The sequence below is a fragment of the Gopherus evgoodei genome, chromosome 1 (assembly GCF_007399415.2).
Source record: "Gopherus evgoodei ecotype Sinaloan lineage chromosome 1, rGopEvg1_v1.p, whole genome shotgun sequence".
Taxonomy (NCBI): domain Eukaryota; kingdom Metazoa; phylum Chordata; order Testudines; family Testudinidae; genus Gopherus; species Gopherus evgoodei.
The window spans coordinates 194,179,640-194,197,331 of record NC_044322.1 but is presented as its reverse complement, the minus strand read 5'-3'; the positions used below and the strand labels follow the sequence as shown (position 1 = coordinate 194,197,331).

General features: G+C 53.4%; 13 non-coding genes across 13 annotated transcripts; all 13 read left to right on the top strand.

Annotated features, from left to right (window-relative positions):
- The first annotated feature begins 135 nt into the window (after window positions 1-135).
- TRNAD-GUC lies at window positions 136-207 on the top strand. Its single transcript has one exon. It is a non-coding gene; the product is annotated as a tRNA-Asp (tRNA).
- A 1,483-nt stretch (window positions 208-1,690) lies between these two features.
- Window positions 1,691-1,762, top strand: TRNAH-GUG. The gene has a single exon. It is a non-coding gene; the product is annotated as a tRNA-His (tRNA).
- Window positions 1,763-2,391: 629 nt separating this feature from the next.
- Window positions 2,392-2,463, top strand: TRNAD-GUC. Its single transcript has one exon. It is a non-coding gene; the product is annotated as a tRNA-Asp (tRNA).
- A 1,488-nt stretch (window positions 2,464-3,951) lies between these two features.
- TRNAH-GUG lies at window positions 3,952-4,023 on the top strand. Its single transcript has one exon. It is a non-coding gene; the product is annotated as a tRNA-His (tRNA).
- A 631-nt stretch (window positions 4,024-4,654) lies between these two features.
- On the top strand, window positions 4,655-4,726 carry TRNAD-GUC. The gene has a single exon. It is a non-coding gene; the product is annotated as a tRNA-Asp (tRNA).
- Window positions 4,727-6,915: 2,189 nt separating this feature from the next.
- TRNAD-GUC lies at window positions 6,916-6,987 on the top strand. The gene has a single exon. It is a non-coding gene; the product is annotated as a tRNA-Asp (tRNA).
- A 2,190-nt stretch (window positions 6,988-9,177) lies between these two features.
- Window positions 9,178-9,249, top strand: TRNAD-GUC. Its single transcript has one exon. It is a non-coding gene; the product is annotated as a tRNA-Asp (tRNA).
- A 1,490-nt stretch (window positions 9,250-10,739) lies between these two features.
- TRNAH-GUG lies at window positions 10,740-10,811 on the top strand. The gene has a single exon. It is a non-coding gene; the product is annotated as a tRNA-His (tRNA).
- Window positions 10,812-11,442: 631 nt separating this feature from the next.
- Window positions 11,443-11,514, top strand: TRNAD-GUC. Its single transcript has one exon. It is a non-coding gene; the product is annotated as a tRNA-Asp (tRNA).
- A 1,487-nt stretch (window positions 11,515-13,001) lies between these two features.
- TRNAH-GUG lies at window positions 13,002-13,073 on the top strand. Its single transcript has one exon. It is a non-coding gene; the product is annotated as a tRNA-His (tRNA).
- Window positions 13,074-13,703: 630 nt separating this feature from the next.
- Window positions 13,704-13,775, top strand: TRNAD-GUC. The gene has a single exon. It is a non-coding gene; the product is annotated as a tRNA-Asp (tRNA).
- Window positions 13,776-15,261: 1,486 nt separating this feature from the next.
- TRNAH-GUG lies at window positions 15,262-15,333 on the top strand. The gene has a single exon. It is a non-coding gene; the product is annotated as a tRNA-His (tRNA).
- A 632-nt stretch (window positions 15,334-15,965) lies between these two features.
- Window positions 15,966-16,037, top strand: TRNAD-GUC. The gene has a single exon. It is a non-coding gene; the product is annotated as a tRNA-Asp (tRNA).
- Window positions 16,038-17,692: the final 1,655 nt, after the last annotated feature.

Genomic DNA, 17,692 nt, shown 5'->3' with positions numbered 1-17,692 from the left:
CTGTGTCTGCGGCCAAAGGCTTTGAGAAGCAGAAGAGGGCCACGGGCGTTGTTGCCCGCTGCGGCCCAGGTGCCGGTGTAGGTGTACGCTGACCATAGCTGTTCCCTGGGAGCTGGGCCCACTCACCCTGCCCCTTCCTCGTTAGTATAGTGGTGAGTATCCCCGCCTGTCACGCGGGAGACCGGGGTTCGATTCCCCGACGGGGAGAAGGACCCCTTTTCAAGGGTGACACAAAGAAATCCCTGGCCTGCCCACCGACACATGCCCTTGCAGTCTCCTTCTAGGCCCACTTCCCTTCGCACCCTGCACTCAGGACTTCACCTCCTGTCATGGTAGAATTCCCCACTCTGAACCTTAGCCTCCAAAAGATGGGGTACCAGCATTAATTCCTCTAAGCTCAATTACCAGCTTAGGACTTGTAGCGCTGCCACCAACCAGGAATTCCAGGGCCTGCGACACTCTGGTCCCCCCAAAACCTGGCCCGTGGTCCCCCAAGACCCAGTCCCTCTGGATCTTAACACAAGGAAAGTAAACCCTTTCCCTCACCGTTGCCTCTCCCAGACTTCCCCTCCCTGGGTTACCCTGCAAGATCACTGTGATTCAAACTCCTTGAATCTTAAAACAGAGAGGAAACTTCACCTTCCCCCCTCCTTCTCTCTCCCCCTCCCAGACTCTCCCTGAGAGAGAAAGTAATCCTAACACAGACAAAAATGAACCTTTCTCTCCTCCTTTCTCCCCACCAATTCCCTGGTGGATCCAGACCCAGTTCCCTGGGGTCTCAGCAGAATAAAAAAAAACAATCAGGTTCTTAAACAAGAAAAGCTTTTAATTAAAGAAAGAAAAAAACAGTAAAAATTATCCTTGTAAATTTAAGATGGAATATGTGACAGGGTCTTTCAGCTACAGACACTGGGAATACCCTCCCAGCCTAAGTATAGAAGTAGAAATTAAAATCCTTTCAGCACAATGCAATTTGTACTCCTTCCAGCCAAATAGACATTTGCAAGTAAAGAAAACAAACATAAGCCTAACTCACTCTATCTACCGAGTACTTAACCATTCTGGACATATAAGAGACTGTATCAGAGAGATTGGCGAGAAACCTGGTTGCACGTCTGGTCACTCTCAGAACCCAGAGAGAACAACAACCAAACACTAACAGCACACCCAAAAACTTCCCTCCCTCAAGAGTTGAAAGTATCCTGTTCCCTGATTGGTCCTCTGGTCAGGTGACAGCCAGGCTCACTGATCTTGTTAACCCTTTACAGGCAAAAGAGATATGAAGTCCTTCTGTTCTATTAACTCTTAACTATCTGTTTGTGACACCTCCAGAGAGACAAATTACCTCGCAAGGACACGCTCGCCCTAGCGAAAGCCTCTCCCTGGCCTTCCGCCACCGGGCCCAGCTTCGGGGCCTGCACGCGGGGGCACGTTCCGAGTGGCAAAGGGAAATAGGCTGGCCAGGGGCATGAGGACAATGGGCCAGACAAACGGAGAGGGACTTGGTCAAGGGGTGGAGGAAGACAGGCATGGGATTGGCTTCCTGTCTTTTTCCCTTGGCTCGGGATTTCACCGGTGGCTGTAATGGGGAGACTTGAGAAGTACCTGTGGCCGCCGGCGAGGTAGGGGGCCACCCCAAGTGCGCAGAGCTCAGCATCTTCGGCTGGGCTGTTGTTTGTGTCAGGGCCTGGCCGTGATCGTATAGTGGTTAGTACTCTGCGCTGTGGCCGCAGCAACCTCGGTTCGAATCCGGGTCACGGCATTGCTTTCTGTTGGGGGCAGGGAGGGGCTATCCTGCAGCATGCCTCGTGGCTCAGCCTGATTGCGTCCATTTGCCAAGAGAGCCATGGGCCGGTCCTTAGCTTCTGCTTGGTAAAGGAAAGTGAGTGGGGTCCATCCGTCTGAAAAAGAGTGCCAGGCCTTCTTGCTGGGCGCCAGGGTCCAGAAGCAGCGCATTCCCTCCTGGAAAGGGCTGTGTTTCGAATGTCCGTGCAGTGCGCATTGAACGGAAGGATCTGCGTGGCTGGGAAGCTGCGAGCCTCCAGAGGCGCTTGAAAAGCCAAAGGGTGCGTGGGTGAGTTTGTGGTGGAGGTGAGTGTGAAGTGTGAAGGGGGAGGGTGTGAAGAGGAGGTTTGAGAGTTAAAAGGGGCTGCTGAGCTGGTAGGTGAGGGCAAGGTCCCAGGCGGTGTTGTGTGAGGAGCTGTGTAGGCCGTAAAAGGCGGCCTGCTGGGCAAGGGCAGGTGAGGAGGGCCACGGCTGTGTCTGCGGCCAAAGGCTTTGAGAAGCAGAAGAGGGCCAGGGGCGTTGTTGCCCGCTGCGGCCCAGGTGCCGGTGTAGGTGTACGCTGACCATAGCTGTTCCCTGGGAGCTGGGCCCACTCACCCTGCCCCTTCCTCGTTAGTATAGTGGTGAGTATCCCCGCCTGTCACGCGGGAGACCGGGGTTCGATTCCCCAACGGGGAGAATGACCCCTTTTCAAGGGTGACACAAAGAAATCCCCGGCCTGCCCACCGACACATGCCCTTGCAGTCTCCTTCTAGGCCCACTTCCCTTCGCACCCTGCACTCAGGACTTTCACCTCCTGTCATGGTAGAATTCCCCACTCTGAACCTTAGCCTCCAAAAGATGGGGTACCAGCATTAATTCCTCTAAGCTCAATTACCAGCTTAGGACTTGTAGCGCTGCCACCAACCAGGAATTCCAGGGCCTGCTACACTCTGGTCCCCCCAAAACCTGGCCCGTGGTCCCCCAAGACCCAGTCCCTCTGGATCTTAACACAAGGAAAGTAAACCCTTTCCCTCACCGTTGCCTCTCCCAGACTTCCCCTCCCTGGGTTACCCTGCAAGATCACTGTGATTCAAACTCCTTGAATCTTAAAAACAGAGAGGAAACTTCACCTTCCCCCCTCCTTCTCTCTCCCCCTCCCAGACTCTCCCTGAGAGAGAAAGTAATCCTAACACAGACAAAAATGAACCTTTCTCTCCTCCTTTCTCCCCACCAATTCCCTGGTGGATCCAGACCCAGTTCCCTGGGGTCTCAGCAGAATAAAAAAAAACAATCAGGTTCTTAAACAAGAAAAGCTTTTAATTAAAGAAAGAAAAAAACAGTAAAAATTATCCTTGTAAATTTAAGATGGAATATGTGACAGGGTCTTTCAGCTACAGACACTGGGAATACCCTCCCAGCCTAAGTATAGAAGTAGAAATTAAAATCCTTTCAGCACAATGCAAATTTGAACTCCTTCCAGCCAAATAGACATTTGCAAGTAAAGAAAACAAACATAAGCCTAACTCACTCTATCTACCGAGTACTTAACCATTCTGGACATATAAGAGACTGTATCAGAGAGATTGGCGAGAAACCTGGTTGCACGTCTGGTCACTCTCAGAACCCAGAGAGAACAACAACCAAACACTAACAGCACACCCAAAAACTTCCCTCCCTCAAGAGTTGAAAGTATCCTGTTCCCTGATTGGTCCTCTGGTCAGGTGACAGCCAGGCTCACTGATCTTGTTAACCCTTTACAGGCAAAAGAGATATGAAGTCCTTCTGTTCTATTAACTCTTAACTATCTGTTTGTGACACCTCCAGAGAGACAAATTACCTCGCAAGGACACGCTCGCCCTAGCGAAAGCCTCTCCCTGGCCTTCCGCCACCGGGCCCAGCTTCGGGGCCTGCACGCGGGGGCACGTTTCCGAGTGGCAAAGGGAAATAGGCTGGCCAGGGGCATGAGGACAATGGGCCAGACAAACGGGGAGGGACTTGGTCAAGGGGTGGAGGAAGACAGGCATGGGATTGGCTTCCTGTCTTTTTCCCTTGGCTCGGGATTTCACCGGTGGCTGTAATGGGGAGACTTGAGAAGTACCTGTGGCCGCCGGCGAGGTAGGGGGGCCACCCCAAGTGCGCAGAGCTCAGCATCTTCGGCTGGGCTGTTGTTTGTGTCAGGGCCTGGCCGTGATCGTATAGTGGTTAGTACTCTGCGCCGTGGCCGCAGCAACCTCGGTTCGAATCCGGGTCACGGCATTGCTTTCTGTTGGGGGCGGGGAGGGGCTATCCTGCAGCACGCCTCGTGGCTCAGCCTGATTGCGTCCATTTGCCAAGAGAGCCATGGGCCGGTCCTTAGCTTCTGCTTGGTAAAGGGAAGTGAGTGGGGTCCATCCGTCTGAAAAAGAGAGCCAGGCCTTCTTGCTGGGCGCCAGGGTCCAGAAGCAGCGCATTCCCTCCTGGAAAGGGCTGTGTTTCGAATGTCCGCCCAGTGCGCATTGAACGGAAGGATCTGCGTGGCTGGGAAGCTGCGAGCCTCCAGAGGCGCTTGAAAAGCCAAAGGGTGCGTGGGTGAGTTTGTGGTGAGGTGAGTGTGAAGTGTGGAAGGGGGAGGGTGTGAAGAGGAGGTTTTGAGAGTTAAAAGGGGCTGCTGAGCTGGTAGGTGAGGGCAAGGTCCCAGGCGGGTGTTGTGTGAGGAGCTGTGTAGGCCGTAAAAGGCGGCCTGCTGGGCAAGGGCAGGTGAGGAGGGCCACGGCTGTGTCTGCGGCCAAAGGCTTTGAGAAGCAGAAGAGGGCCAGGGGCGTTGTTGCCCGCTGCGGCCCAGGTGCCGGTGTAGGTGTACGCTGACCATAGCTGTTCCCTGGGAGCTGGGCCCACTCACCCTGCCCCTTCCTCGTTAGTATAGTGGTGAGTATCCCCGCCTGTCACGCGGGAGACCGGGGTTCGATTCCCTGACGGGGAGAAGGACCCCTTTTCAAGGGTGACACAAAGAAATCCCCGGCCTGCCCACCGACACATGCCCTTGCAGTCTCCTTCTAGGCCCACTTCCCTTTGCACCCTGCACTCAGGACTTTCACCTCCTGTCATGGTAGAATTCCCCACTCTGAACCTTAGCCTCCAAAAGATGGGGTACCAGCATTAATTCCTCTAAGCTCAATTACCAGCTTAGGACTTGTAGCGCTGCCACCAACCAGGAATTCCAGGGCCTGCTACACTCTGGTCCCCCCAAAACCTGGCCCGTGGTCCCCCAAGACCCAGTCCCTCTGGATCTTAACACAAGGAAAGTAAACCCTTTCCCTCACCGTTGCCTCTCCCAGACTTCCCCTCCCTGGGTTACCCTGCAAGATCACTGTGATTCAAACTCCTTGAATCTTAAAAACAGAGAGGAAACTTCACCTTCCCCCCTCCTTCTCTCTCCCCCTCCCAGACTCTCCCTGAGAGAGAAAGTAATCCTAACACAGACAAAAATGAACCTTTCTCTCCTCCTTTCTCCCCACCAATTCCCTGGTGGATCCAGACCCAGTTCCCTGGGGTCTCAGCAGAATAAAAAAAACAATCAGGTTCTTAAACAAGAAAAGCTTTTAATTAAAGAAAGAAAAAAACAGTAAAAATTATCCTTGTAAATTTAAGATGGAATATGTGACAGGGTCTTTCAGCTACAGACACTGGGAATACCCTCCCAGCCTAAGTATAGAAGTAGAAATTAAAATCCTTTCAGCACAATGCAAATTTGAACTCCTTCCAGCCAAATAGACATTTGCAAGTAAAGAAAACAAACATAAGCCTAACTCACTCTATCTACCGAGTACTTAACCATTCTGGACATATAAGAGACTGTATCAGAGAGTTTGGCGAGAAACCTGGTTGCACGTCTGGTCACTCTCAGAACCCAGAGAGAACAACAACCAAACACTAACAGCACACCCAAAAACTTCCCTCCCTCAAGAGTTGAAAGTATCCTGTTCCCTGATTGGTCCTCTGGTCAGGTGACAGCCAGGCTCACTGATCTTGTTAACCCTTTACAGGCAAAAGAGATATGAAGTCCTTCTGTTCTATTAACTCTTAACTATCTGTTTGTGACACCTCCAGAGAGACAAATTACCTCGCAAGGACACGCTCGCCCTAGCGAAAGCCTCTCCCTGGCCTTCCGCCACCGGGCCCAGCTTCGGGGCCTGCACGCGGGGGCACGTTTCCGAGTGGCAAAGGGAAATAGGCTGGCCAGGGGCATGAGGACAATGGGCCAGACAAACGGGGAGGGACTTGGTCAAGGGGTGGAGGAAGACAGGCATGGGATTGGCTTCCTGTCTTTTTCCCTTGGCTCGGGATTTCACCGGTGGCTGTAATGGGGAGACTTGAGAAGTACCTGTGGCCGCCGGCGAGGTAGGGGGCCACCCCAAGTGCGCAGAGCTCAGCATCTTCGGCTGGGCTGTTGTTTGTGTCAGGGCCTGGCCGTGATCGTATAGTGGTTAGTACTCTGCACCGTGGCCGCAGCAACCTCGGTTCGAATCCGGGTCACGGCATTGCTTTTTGTTGGGGGCTGGGAGGGGCTATCCTGCAGCACGCCTCGTGGCTCAGCCTGATTGCGTCCATTTGCCAAGAGAGCCATGGGCCGGTCCTTAGCTTCTGCTTGGTAAAGGAAAGTGAGTGGGGTCCATCCGTCTGAAAAAGAGTGCCAGGCCTTCTTGCTGGGCGCCAGGGTCCAGAAGCAGCGCATTCCCTCCTGGAAAGGGCTGTGTTTCGAATATCCGTCCAGTGCGCATTGAACGGAAGGATCTGCGTGGCTGGGAAGCTGCGAGCCTCCAGAGGCGCTTGAAAAGCCAAAGGGTGCGTGGGTGAGTTTGTGGTGAGGTGAGTGTGAAGTGTGGAAGGGGGAGGGTGTGAAGAGGAGGTTTTGAGAGTTAAAAAGGGCTGCTGAGCTGGTAGGTGAGGGCAAGGTCCCAGGCGGGTGTTGTGTGAGGAGCTGTGTAGGCCGTAAAAGGCGGCCTGCTGGGCAAGGGCAGGTGAGGAGGGCCACGGCTGTGTCTGCGGCCAAAGGCTTTGAGAAGCAGAAGAGGGCCAGGGGCGTTGTTGCCCGCTGCGGCCCAGGTGCCGGTGTAGGTGTACGCTGACCATAGCTGTTCCCTGGGAGCTGGGCCCACTCACCCTGCCCCTTCCTCGTTAGTATAGTGGTGAGTATCCCCGCCTGTCAGGCGGGAGACCGGGGTTCGATTCCCCGACGGGGAGAAGGACCCCTTTTCAAGGGTGACACAAAGAAATCCCCGGCCTGCCCACCGACACATGCCCTTGCAGTCTCCTTCTAGGCCCACTTCCCTTCGCACCCTGCACTCAGGACTTTCACCTCCTGTCATGGTAGAATTCCCCACTCTGAACCTTAGCCTCCAAAAGATGGGGTACCAGCATTAATTCCTCTAAGCTCAATTACCAGCTTAGGACTTGTAGCGCTGCCACCAACCAGGAATTCCAGGGCCTGCGACACTCTGGTCCCCCCAAAACCTGGCCCGTGGTCCCCCAAGACCCAGTCCCTCTGGATCTTAACACAAGGAAAGTAAACCCTTTCCCTCACCGTTGCCTCTCCCAGACTTCCCCTCCCTGGGTTACCCTGCAAGATCACTGTGATTCAAACTCCTTGAATCTTAAAAACAGAGAGGAAACTTCACCTTCCCCCCTCCTTCTCTCTCCCCCTCCCAGACTCTCCCTGAGAGAGAAAGTAATCCTAACACAGACAAAAATGAACCTTTCTCTCCTCCTTTCTCCCCACCAATTCCCTGGTGGATCCAGACCCAGTTCCCTGGGGTCTCAGCAGAATAAAAAAAAACAATCAGGTTCTTAAACAAGAAAAGCTTTAATTAAAGAAAGAAAAAAACAGTAAAAATTATCCTTGTAAATTTAAGATGGAATATGTGACAGGGTCTTTCAGCTACAGACACTGGGAATACCCTCCCAGCCTAAGTATAGAAGTAGAAATTAAAATCCTTTCAGCACAATGCAAATTTGAACTCCTTCCAGCCAAATAGACATTTGCAAGTAAAGAAAACAAACATAAGCCTAACTCACTCTATCTACCGAGTACTTAACCATTCTGGACATATAAGAGACTGTATCAGAGAGTTTGGCGAGAAACCTGGTTGCACGTCTGGTCACTCTCAGAACCCAGAGAGAACAACAACCAAACACTAACAGCACACCCAAAAACTTCCCTCCCTCAAGAGTTGAAAGTATCCTGTTCCCTGATTGGTCCTCTGGTCAGGTGACAGCCAGGCTCACTGATCTTGTTAACCCTTTACAGGCAAAAGAGATATGAAGTCCTTCTGTTCTATTAACTCTTAACTATCTGTTTGTGACACCTCCAGAGAGACAAATTACCTCGCAAGGACACGCTCGCCCTAGCGAAAGCCTCTCCCTGGCCTTCCGCCACCGGGCCCAGCTTCGGGGCCTGCACGCGGGGGCACGTTTCCGAGTGGCAAAGGGAAATAGGCTGGCCAGGGGCATGAGGACAATGGGCCAGACAAACGGGGAGGGACTTGGTCAAGGGGTGGAGGAAGACAGGCATGGGATTGGCTTCCTGTCTTTTTCCCTTGGCTCGGGATTTCACCGGTGGCTGTAATGGGGAGACTTGAGAAGTACCTGTGGCCGCCGGCGAGGTAGGGGGGCCACCCCAAGTGCGCAGAGCTCAGCATCTTCGGCTGGGCTGTTGTTTGTGTCAGGGCCTGGCCGTGATCGTATAGTGGTTAGTACTCTGCGCCGTGGCCGCAGCAACCTCAGTTCGAATCCGGGCCACGGCATTGCTTTTTGTTGGGGGCGGGGAGGGGCTATCCTGCAGCACGCCTCGTGGCTCAGCCTGATTGCGTCCATTTGCCAAGAGAGCCATGGGCCGGTCCTTAGCTTCTGCTTGGTAAAGGAAAGTGAGTGGGGTCCATCCGTCTGAAAAAGAGTGCCAGGCCTTCTTGCTGGGCGCCAGGGTCCAGAAGCAGCGCATTCCCTCCTGGAAAGGGCTGTGTTTCGAATGTCCGTCCAGTGCGCATTGAACGGAAGGATCTGCGTGGCTGGGAAGCTGCGAGCCTCCAGAGGCGCTTGAAAAGCCAAAGGGTGCGTGGGTGAGTTTGTGGTGAGGTGAGTGTGAAGTGTGGAAGGGGGAGGGTGTGAAGAGGAGGTTTTGAGAGTTAAAAGGGGCTGCTGAGCTGGTAGGTGAGGGCAAGGTCCCAGGCGGGTGTTGTGTGAGGAGCTGTGTAGGCCGTAAAAGGCGGCCTGCTGGGCAAGGGCAGGTGAGGAGGGCCACGGCTGTGTCTGCGGCCAAAGGCTTTGAGAAGCAGAAGAGGGCCAGGGGCGTTGTTGCCCGCTGCGGCCCAGGTGCCGGTGTAGGTGTACGCTGACCATAGCTGTTCCCTGGGAGCTGGGCCCACTCACCCTGCCCCTTCCTCGTTAGTATAGTGGTGAGTATCCCCGCCTGTCACGCGGGAGACCGGGGTTCGATTCCCCGACGGGGAGAAGGACCCCTTTTCAAGGGTGCCACAAAGAAATCCCCGGCCTGCCCACGGACACATGCCCTTCCAGTCTCCTTCTAGGCCCACTTCCCTTCGCACCCTGCACTCAGGACTTTCACCTCCTGTCATGGTAGAATTCCCCACTCTGAACCTTAGCCTCCAAAAGATGGGGTACCAGCATTAATTCCTCTAAGCTCAATTACCAGCTTAGGACTTGTAGCGCTGCCACCAACCAGGAATTCCAGGGCCTGCTACACTCTGGTCCCCCCAAAACCTGGCCCGTGGTCCCCCAAGACCCAGTCCCTCTGGATCTTAACACAAGGAAAGTAAACCCTTTCCCTCACCGTTGCCTCTCCCAGACTTCCCCTCCCTGGGTTACCCTGCAAGATCACTGTGATTCAAACTCCTTGAATCTTAAAAACAGAGAGGAAACTTCACCTTCCCCCCTCCTTCTCTCTCCCCCTCCCAGACTCTCCCTGAGAGAGAAAGTAATCCTAACACAGACAAAAATGAACCTTTCTCTCCTCCTTTCTCCCCACCAATTCCCTGGTGGATCCAGACCCAGTTCCCTGGCGTCTCAGCAGAATAAAAAAAAAAACAATCAGGTTCTTAAACAAGAAAAGCTTTTAATTAAAGAAAGAAAAAAACAGTAAAAATTATCCTTGTAAATTTAAGATGGAATATGTGACAGGGTCTTTCAGCTACAGACACTGGGAATACCCTCCCAGCCTAAGTATAGAAGTAGAAATTAAAATCCTTTCAGCACAATGCAAATTTGAACTCCTTCCAGCCAAATAGACATTTGCAAGTAAAGAAAACAAACATAAGCCTAACTCACTCTATCTACCGAGTACTTAACCATTCTGGACATATAAGAGACTGTATCAGAGAGATTGGCGAGAAACCTGGTTGCACGTCTGGTCACTCTCAGAACCCAGAGAGAACAACAACCAAACACTAACAGCACACCCAAAAACTTCCCTCCCTCAAGAGTTGAAAGTATCCTGTTCCCTGATTGGTCCTCTGGTCAGGTGACAGCCAGGCTCACTGATCTTGTTAACCCTTTACAGGCAAAAGAGATATGAAGTCCTTCTGTTCTATTAACTCTTAACTATCTGTTTGTGACACCTCCAGAGAGACAAATTACCTCGCAAGGACACGCTCGCCCTAGCGAAAGCCTCTCCCTGGCCTTCCGCCACCGGGCCCAGCTTCGGGGCCTGCACGCGGGGGCACGTTTCCGAGTGGCAAATGGAAATAGGCTGGCCAGGGGCATGAGGACAATGGGCCAGACAAACGGGGAGGGACTTGGTCAAGGGGTGGAGGAAGACAGGCATGGGATTGGCTTCCTGTCTTTTTCCCTTGGCTCGGGATTTCACCGGTGGCTGTAATGGGGAGACTTGAGAAGTACCTGTGGCCGCCGGCGAGGTAGGGGGGCCACCCCAAGTGCGCAGAGCTCAGCATCTTCGGCTGGGCTGTTGTTTGTGTCAGGGCCTGGCCGTGATCGTATAGTGGTTAGTACTCTGCGCTGTGGCCGCAGCAACCTCGGTTCGAATCCGGGTCACGGCATTGCTTTTTGTTGGGGGCGGGGAGGGGCTATCCTGCAGCACGCCTCGTGGCTCAGCCTGATTGCGTCCATTTGCCAAGAGAGCCATGGGCCGGTCCTTAGCTTCTGCTTGGTAAAGGAAAGTGAGTGGGGTCCATCCGTCTGAAAAAGAGTGCCAGGCCTTCTTGCTGGGCGCCAGGGTCCAGAAGCAGCGCATTCCCTCCTGGAAAGGGCTGTGTTTCGAATGTCTGTCCAGTGCGCATTGAACGGAAGGATCTGCGTGGCTGGGAAGCTGCGAGCCTCCAGAGGCGCTTGAAAAGCCAAAGGGTGCGTGGGTGAGTTTGTGGTGAGGTGAGTGTGAAGTGTGGAAGGGGGAGGGTGTGAAGAGGAGGTTTTGAGAGTTGAAAGGGGCTGCTGAGCTGGTAGGTGAGGGCAAGGTCCCAGGCGGGTGTTGTGTGAGGAGCTGTGTAGGCCGTAAAAGGCGGCCTGCTGGGCAAGGGCAGGTGAGGAGGGCCACGGCTGTGTCTGCGGCCAAAGGCTTTGAGAAGCAGAAGAGGGCCAGGGGCGTTGTTGCCCGCTGCGGCCCAGGTGCCGGTGTAGGTGTACGCTGACCATAGCTCTTCCCTGGGAGCTGGGCCCACTCACCCTGCCCCTTCCTCGTTAGTATAGTGGTGAGTATCCCCGCCTGTCACGCGGGAGACTGGGGTTCGATTCCCCGACGGGGAGAAGGACCCCTTTTCAAGGGTGACACAAAGAAATCCCCGGCCTGCCCACCGACACATGCCCTTGCAGCCTCCTTCTAGGCCCACTTCCCTTCGCACCCTGCACTCAGGACTTTCACCTCCTGTCATGGTAGAATTCCCCACTCTGAACCTTAGCCTCCAAAAGATGGGGTACCAGCATTAATTCCTCTAAGCTCAATTACCAGCTTAGGACTTGTAGCGCTGCCACCAACCAGGAATTCCAGGGCCTGCTACACTCTGGTCCCCCCAAAACCTGGCCCGTGGTCCCCCAAGACCCAGTCCCTCTGGATCTTAACACAAGGAAAGTAAACCCTTTCCCTCACCGTTGCCTCTCCCAGACTTCCCCTCCCTGGGTTACCCTGCAAGATCACTGTGATTCAAACTCCTTGAATCTTAAAAACAGAGAGGAAACTTCACCTTCCCCCCTCCTTCTCTCTCCCCCTCCCAGACTCTCCCTGAGAGAGAAAGTAATCCTAACACAGACAAAAATGAACCTTTCTCTCCTCCTTTCTCCCCACCAATTCCCTGGTGGATCCAGACCCAGTTCCCTGGGGTCTCAGCAGAATAAAAAAAAACAATCAGGTTCTTAAACAAGAAAAGCTTTTAATTAAAGAAAGAAAAAAACAGTAAAAATTATCCTTGTAAATTTAAGATGGAATATGTGACAGGGTCTTTCAGCTACAGACACTGGGAATACCCTCCCAGCCTAAGTATAGAAGTAGAAATTAAAATCCTTTCAGCACAATGCAAATTTGAACTCCTTCCAGCCAAATAGACATTTGCAAGTAAAGAAAACAAACATAAGCCTAACTCACTCTATCTACCGAGTACTTAACCATTCTGGACATATAAGAGACTGTATCAGAGAGATTGGCGAGAAACCTGGTTGCACGTCTGGTCACTCTCAGAACCCAGAGAGAACAACAACCAAACACTAACAGCACACCCAAAAACTTCCCTCCCTCAAGAGTTGAAAGTATCCTGTTCCCTGATTGGTCCTCTGGTCAGGTGACAGCCAGGCTCACTGATCTTGTTAACCCTTTACAGGCAAAAGAGATATGAAGTCCTTCTGTTCTATTAACTCTTAACTATCTGTTTGTGACACCTCCAGAGAGACAAATTACCTCGCAAGGACACGCTCGCCCTAGCGAAAGCCTCTCCCTGGCCTTCCGCCACCGGGCCCAGCTTCGGGGCCTGCACGCGGGGGCACGTTTCCGAGTGGCAAAGGGAAATAGGCTGGCCAGGGGCATGAGGACAATGGGCCAGACAAACGGGGAGGGACTTGGTCAAGGGGTGGAGGAAGACAGGCATGGGATTGGCTTCCTGTCTTTTTCCCTTGGCTCGGGATTTCACCGGTGGCTGTAATGGGGAGACTTGAGAAGTACCTGTGGCCGCCGGCGAGGTAGGGGGCCACCCCAAGTGCGCAGAGCTCAGCATCTTCGGCTGGGCTGTTGTTTGTGTCAGGGCCTGGCCGTGATCGTATAGTGGTTAGTACTCTGCGCTGTGGCCGCAGCAACCTCGGTTCGAATCCAGGTCACGGCATTGCTTTTTGTTGGGGGCGGGGAGGGGCTATCCTGCAGCACGCCTCGTGGCTCAGCCTGATTGCGTCCATTTGCCAAGAGAGCCATGGGCCGGTCCTTAGCTTCTGCTTGGTAAAGGAAAGTGAGTGGGGTCCATCCGTCTGAAAAGAGTGCCAGGCCTTCTTGCTGGGCGCCAGGGTCCAGAAGCAGCGCATTCCCTCCTGGAAAGGGCTGTGTTTCGAATGTCCGTCCAGTGCGCATTGAACGGAAGGATCTGCGTGGCTGGGAAGCTGCGAGCCTCCAGAGGCGCTTGAAAAGCCAAAGGGTGCGTGGGTGAGTTTGTGGTGAGGTGAGTGTGAAGTGTGGAAGGGGGAGGGTGTGAAGAGGAGGTTTTGAGAGTTAAAAGGGGCTGCTGAGCTGGTAGGTGAGGGCAAGGTCCCAGGCGGGTGTTGTGTGAGGAGCTGTGTAGGCCGTAAAAGGCGGCCTGCTGGGCAAGGGCAGGTGAGGAGGGCCACGGCTGTGTCTGCGGCCAAAGGCTTTGAGAAGCAGAAGAGGGCCAGGGGCGTTGTTGCCCGCTGCGGCCCAGGTGCCGGTGTAGGTGTACGCTGACCATAGCTCTTCCCTGGGAGCTGGGCCCACTCACCCTGCCCCTTCCTCGTTAGTATAGTGGTGAGTATCCCCGCCTGTCACGCGGGAGACCGGGGTTCGATTCCCCAACGGGGAGAATGACCCCTTTTCAAGGGTGACACAAAGAAATCCCCGGCCTGCCCACCGACACATGCCCTTGCAGTCTCCTTCTAGGCCCACTTCCCTTCGCACCCTGCACTCAGGACTTTCACCTCCTGTCATGGTAGAATTCCCCACTCTGAACCTTAGCCTCCAAAAGATGGGGTACCAGCATTAATTCCTCTAAGCTCAATTACCAGCTTAGGACTTGTAGCGCTGCCACCAACCCGGAATTCCAGGGCCTGCTACACTCTGGTCCCCCCAAAACCTGGCCCGTGGTCCCCCAAGACCCAGTCCCTCTGGATCTTAACACAAGGAAAGTAAACCCTTTCCCTCACCGTTGCCTCTCCCAGACTTCCCCTCCCTGGGTTACCCTGCAAGATCACTGTGATTCAAACTCCTTGAATCTTAAAAACAGAGAGGAAACTTCACCTTCCCCCCTCCTTCTCTCTCCCCCTCCCAGACTCTCCCTGAGAGAGAAAGTAATCCTAACACAGACAAAAATGAACCTTTCTCTCCTCCTTTCTCCCCACCAATTCCCTGGTGGATCCAGACCCAGTTCCCTGGGGTCTCAGCAGAATAAAAAAAAACAATCAGGTTCTTAAACAAGAAAAGCTTTTAATTAAAGAAAGAAAAAAACAGTAAAAATTATCCTTGTAAATTTAAGATGGAATATGTGACAGGGTCTTTCAGCTACAGACACTGGGAATACCCTCCCAGTCTAAGTATAGAAGTAGAAATTAAAATCCTTTCAGCACAATGCAAATTTGAACTCCTTCCAGCCAAATAGACATTTGCAAGTAAAGAAAACAAACATAAGCCCGACTCACTCTATCTACCTAGTACTTAACCATTCTGGACATATAAGAGACTGTATCAGAGAGTTTGGCGAGAAACCTGGTTGCACGTCTGGTCACTCTCAGAACCCAGAGAGAACAACAACCAAACACTAACAGCACACCCAAAAACTTCCCTCCCTCAAGAGTTGAAAGTATCCTGTTCCCTGATTGGTCCTCTGGTCAGGTGACAGCCAGGCTCACTGATCTTGTTAACCCTTTACAGGCAAAAGAGATATGAAGTCCTTCTGTTCTATTAACTCTTAACTATCTGTTTGTGACACCTCCAGAGAGACAATTACCTCGCAAGGACACGCTCGCCCTAGCGAAAGCCTCTCCCTGGCCTTCCGCCACCGGGCCCAGCTTCGGGGCCTGCACGCAGGGGCACGTTTCCGAGTGGCAAATGGAAATAGGCTGGCCAGGGGCATGAGGACAATGGGCCAGCCAAACGGGGAGGGACTTGGTCAAGGGGTGGAGGAAGACAGGCATGGGATTGGCTTCCTGTCTTTTTCCCTTGGCTCGGGATTTCACCGGTGGCTGTAATGGGGAGACTTGAGAAGTACCTGTGGCCGCCGGCGAGGTAGGGGGCCACCCCAAGTGCGCAGAGCTCAGCATCTTCGGCTGGGTTGTTGTTTGTGTCAGGGCCTGGCCGTGATCGTATAGTGGTTAGTACTCTGCGCCGTGGCCGCAGCAACCTCGGTTCGAATCCGGGTCACGGCATTGCTTTTTGTTGGGGGCGGGGAGGGGCTATCCTGCAGCACGCCTCGTGGCTCAGCCTGATTGCGTCCATTTGCCAAGAGAGCCATGGGCCGGTCCTTAGCTTCTGCTTGGTAAAGGAAAGTGAGTGGGGTCCATCCGTCTGAAAAAGAGTGCCAGGCCTTCTTGCTGGGCGCCAGGGTCCAGAAGCAGCGCATTCCCTCCTGGAAAGGGCTGTGTTTCGAATGTCCGTCCAGTGCGCATTGAACGGAAGGATCTGCGTGGCTGGGAAGCTGCGAGCCTCCAGAGGCGCTTGAAAAGCCAAAGGGTGCGTGGGTGAGTTTGTGGTGAGGTGAGTGTGAAGTGTGGAAGGGGGAGGGTGTGAAGAGGAGGTTTTGAGAGTTAAAAGGGGCTGCTGAGCTGGTAGGTGAGGGCAAGGTCCCAGGCGGGTGTTGTGTGAGGAGCTGTGTAGGCCGTAAAAGGCGGCCTGCTGGGCAAGGGCAGGGTGAGGAGGGCCACGACTGTGTCTGCGGCCAAAGGCTTTGAGAAGCAGAAGAGGGCCAGGGGCGTTGTTGCCCGCTGCGGCCCAGGTGCCGGTGTAGGTGTACGCTGACCATAGCTCTTCCCTGGGAGCTGGGCCCATTCACTGTGCCCCTTCCTCGTTAGTATAGTGGTGAGTATCCCCGCCTGTCACGCGGGAGACCGGGGTTCGATTCCCCAATGGGGAGAATGACCCCTTTTCAAGGGTGACACAAAGAAATCCCCGGCCTGCCCACCGACACATGCCCTTGCAGTCTCCTTCTAGGCCCACTTCCCTTCGCACCCTGCACTCAGGACTTTCACCTCCTGTCATGGTAGAATTCCCCACTCTGAACCTTAGCCTCCAAAAGATGGGGTACCAGCATTAATTCCTCTAAGCTCAATTACCAGCTTAGGACTTGTAGCGCTGCCACCAACCAGGAATTCCAGGGCCTGCTACACTCTGGTCCCCCCAAAACCTGGCCCGTGGTCCCCCAAGACCCAGTCCCTCTGGATCTTAACACAAGGAAAGTAAACCCTTTCCCTCACCGTTGCCTCTCCCAGACTTCCCCTCCCTGGGTTACCCTGCAAGATCACTGTGATTCAAACTCCTTGAATCTTAAAAACAGAGAGGAAACTTCACCTTCCCCCCTCCTTCTCTCTCCCCCTCCCAGACTCTCCCTGAGAGAGAAAGTAATCCTAACACAGACAAAAATGAACCTTTCTCTCCTCCTTTCTCCCCACCAATTCCCTGGTGGATCCAGACCCAGTTCCCTGGGGTCTCAGCAGAATAAAAAAAAACAATCAGGTTCTTAAACAAGAAAAGCTTTTAATTAAAGAAAGAAAAAAACAGTAAAAATTATCCTTGTAAATTTAAGATGGAATATGTGACAGGGTCTTTCAGCTACAGACACTGGGAATACCCTCCCAGCCTAAGTATAGAAGTAGAAATTAAAATCCTTTCAGCACAATGCAAATTTGAACTCCTTCCAGCCAAATAGACATTTGCAAGTAAAGAAAACAAACATAAGCCCAACTCACTCTATCTACCTAGTACTTAACCATTCTGGACATATAAGAGACTGTATCAGAGAGATTGGCGAGAAACCTGGTTGCACGTCTGGTCACTCTCAGAACCCAGAGAGAACAACAACCAAACACTAACAGCACACCCAAAAACTTCCCTCCCTCAAGAGTTGAAAGTATCCTGTTCCCTGATTGGTCCTCTGGTCAGGTGACAGCCAGGCTCACTGATCTTGTTAACCCTTTACAGGCAAAAGAGATATGAAGACCTTCTGTTCTATTAACTCTTAACTATCTGTTTGTGACACCTCCAGAGAGACAATTACCTCGCAAGGACACGCTCGCCCTAGCGAAAGCCTCTCCCTGGCCTTCCGCCACCGGGCCCAGCTTCGGGGCCTGCACGCGGGGGCACGTTTCCGAGTGGCAAAGGGAAATATGCTGGCCAGGGGCATGAGGACAATGGGCCAGACAAACGGGGAGGGACTTGGTCAAGGGGTGGAGGAAGACAGGCATGGGATTGGCTTCCTGTCTTTTTCCCTTGGCTCGGGATTTCACCGGTGGCTGTAATGGGAAGACTTGAGAAGTACCTGTGGCCGCCGGCGAGGTAGGGGGCCACCCCGAGTGCGCAGAGCTCAGCATCTTCGGCTGGGCTGTTGTTTGTGTCAGGGCCTGGCCGTGATCGTATAGTGGTTAGTATTCTGCGCCGTGGCTGCAGCAACCTCGGTTCGAATCCGGGTCACGGCATTGCTTTTTGGTGGGGGCGGGGAGGGGCTATCCTGCAGCACGCCTCGTGGCTCAGCCTGATTGCGTCCATTTGCCAAGAGAGCCATGGGCCGGTCCT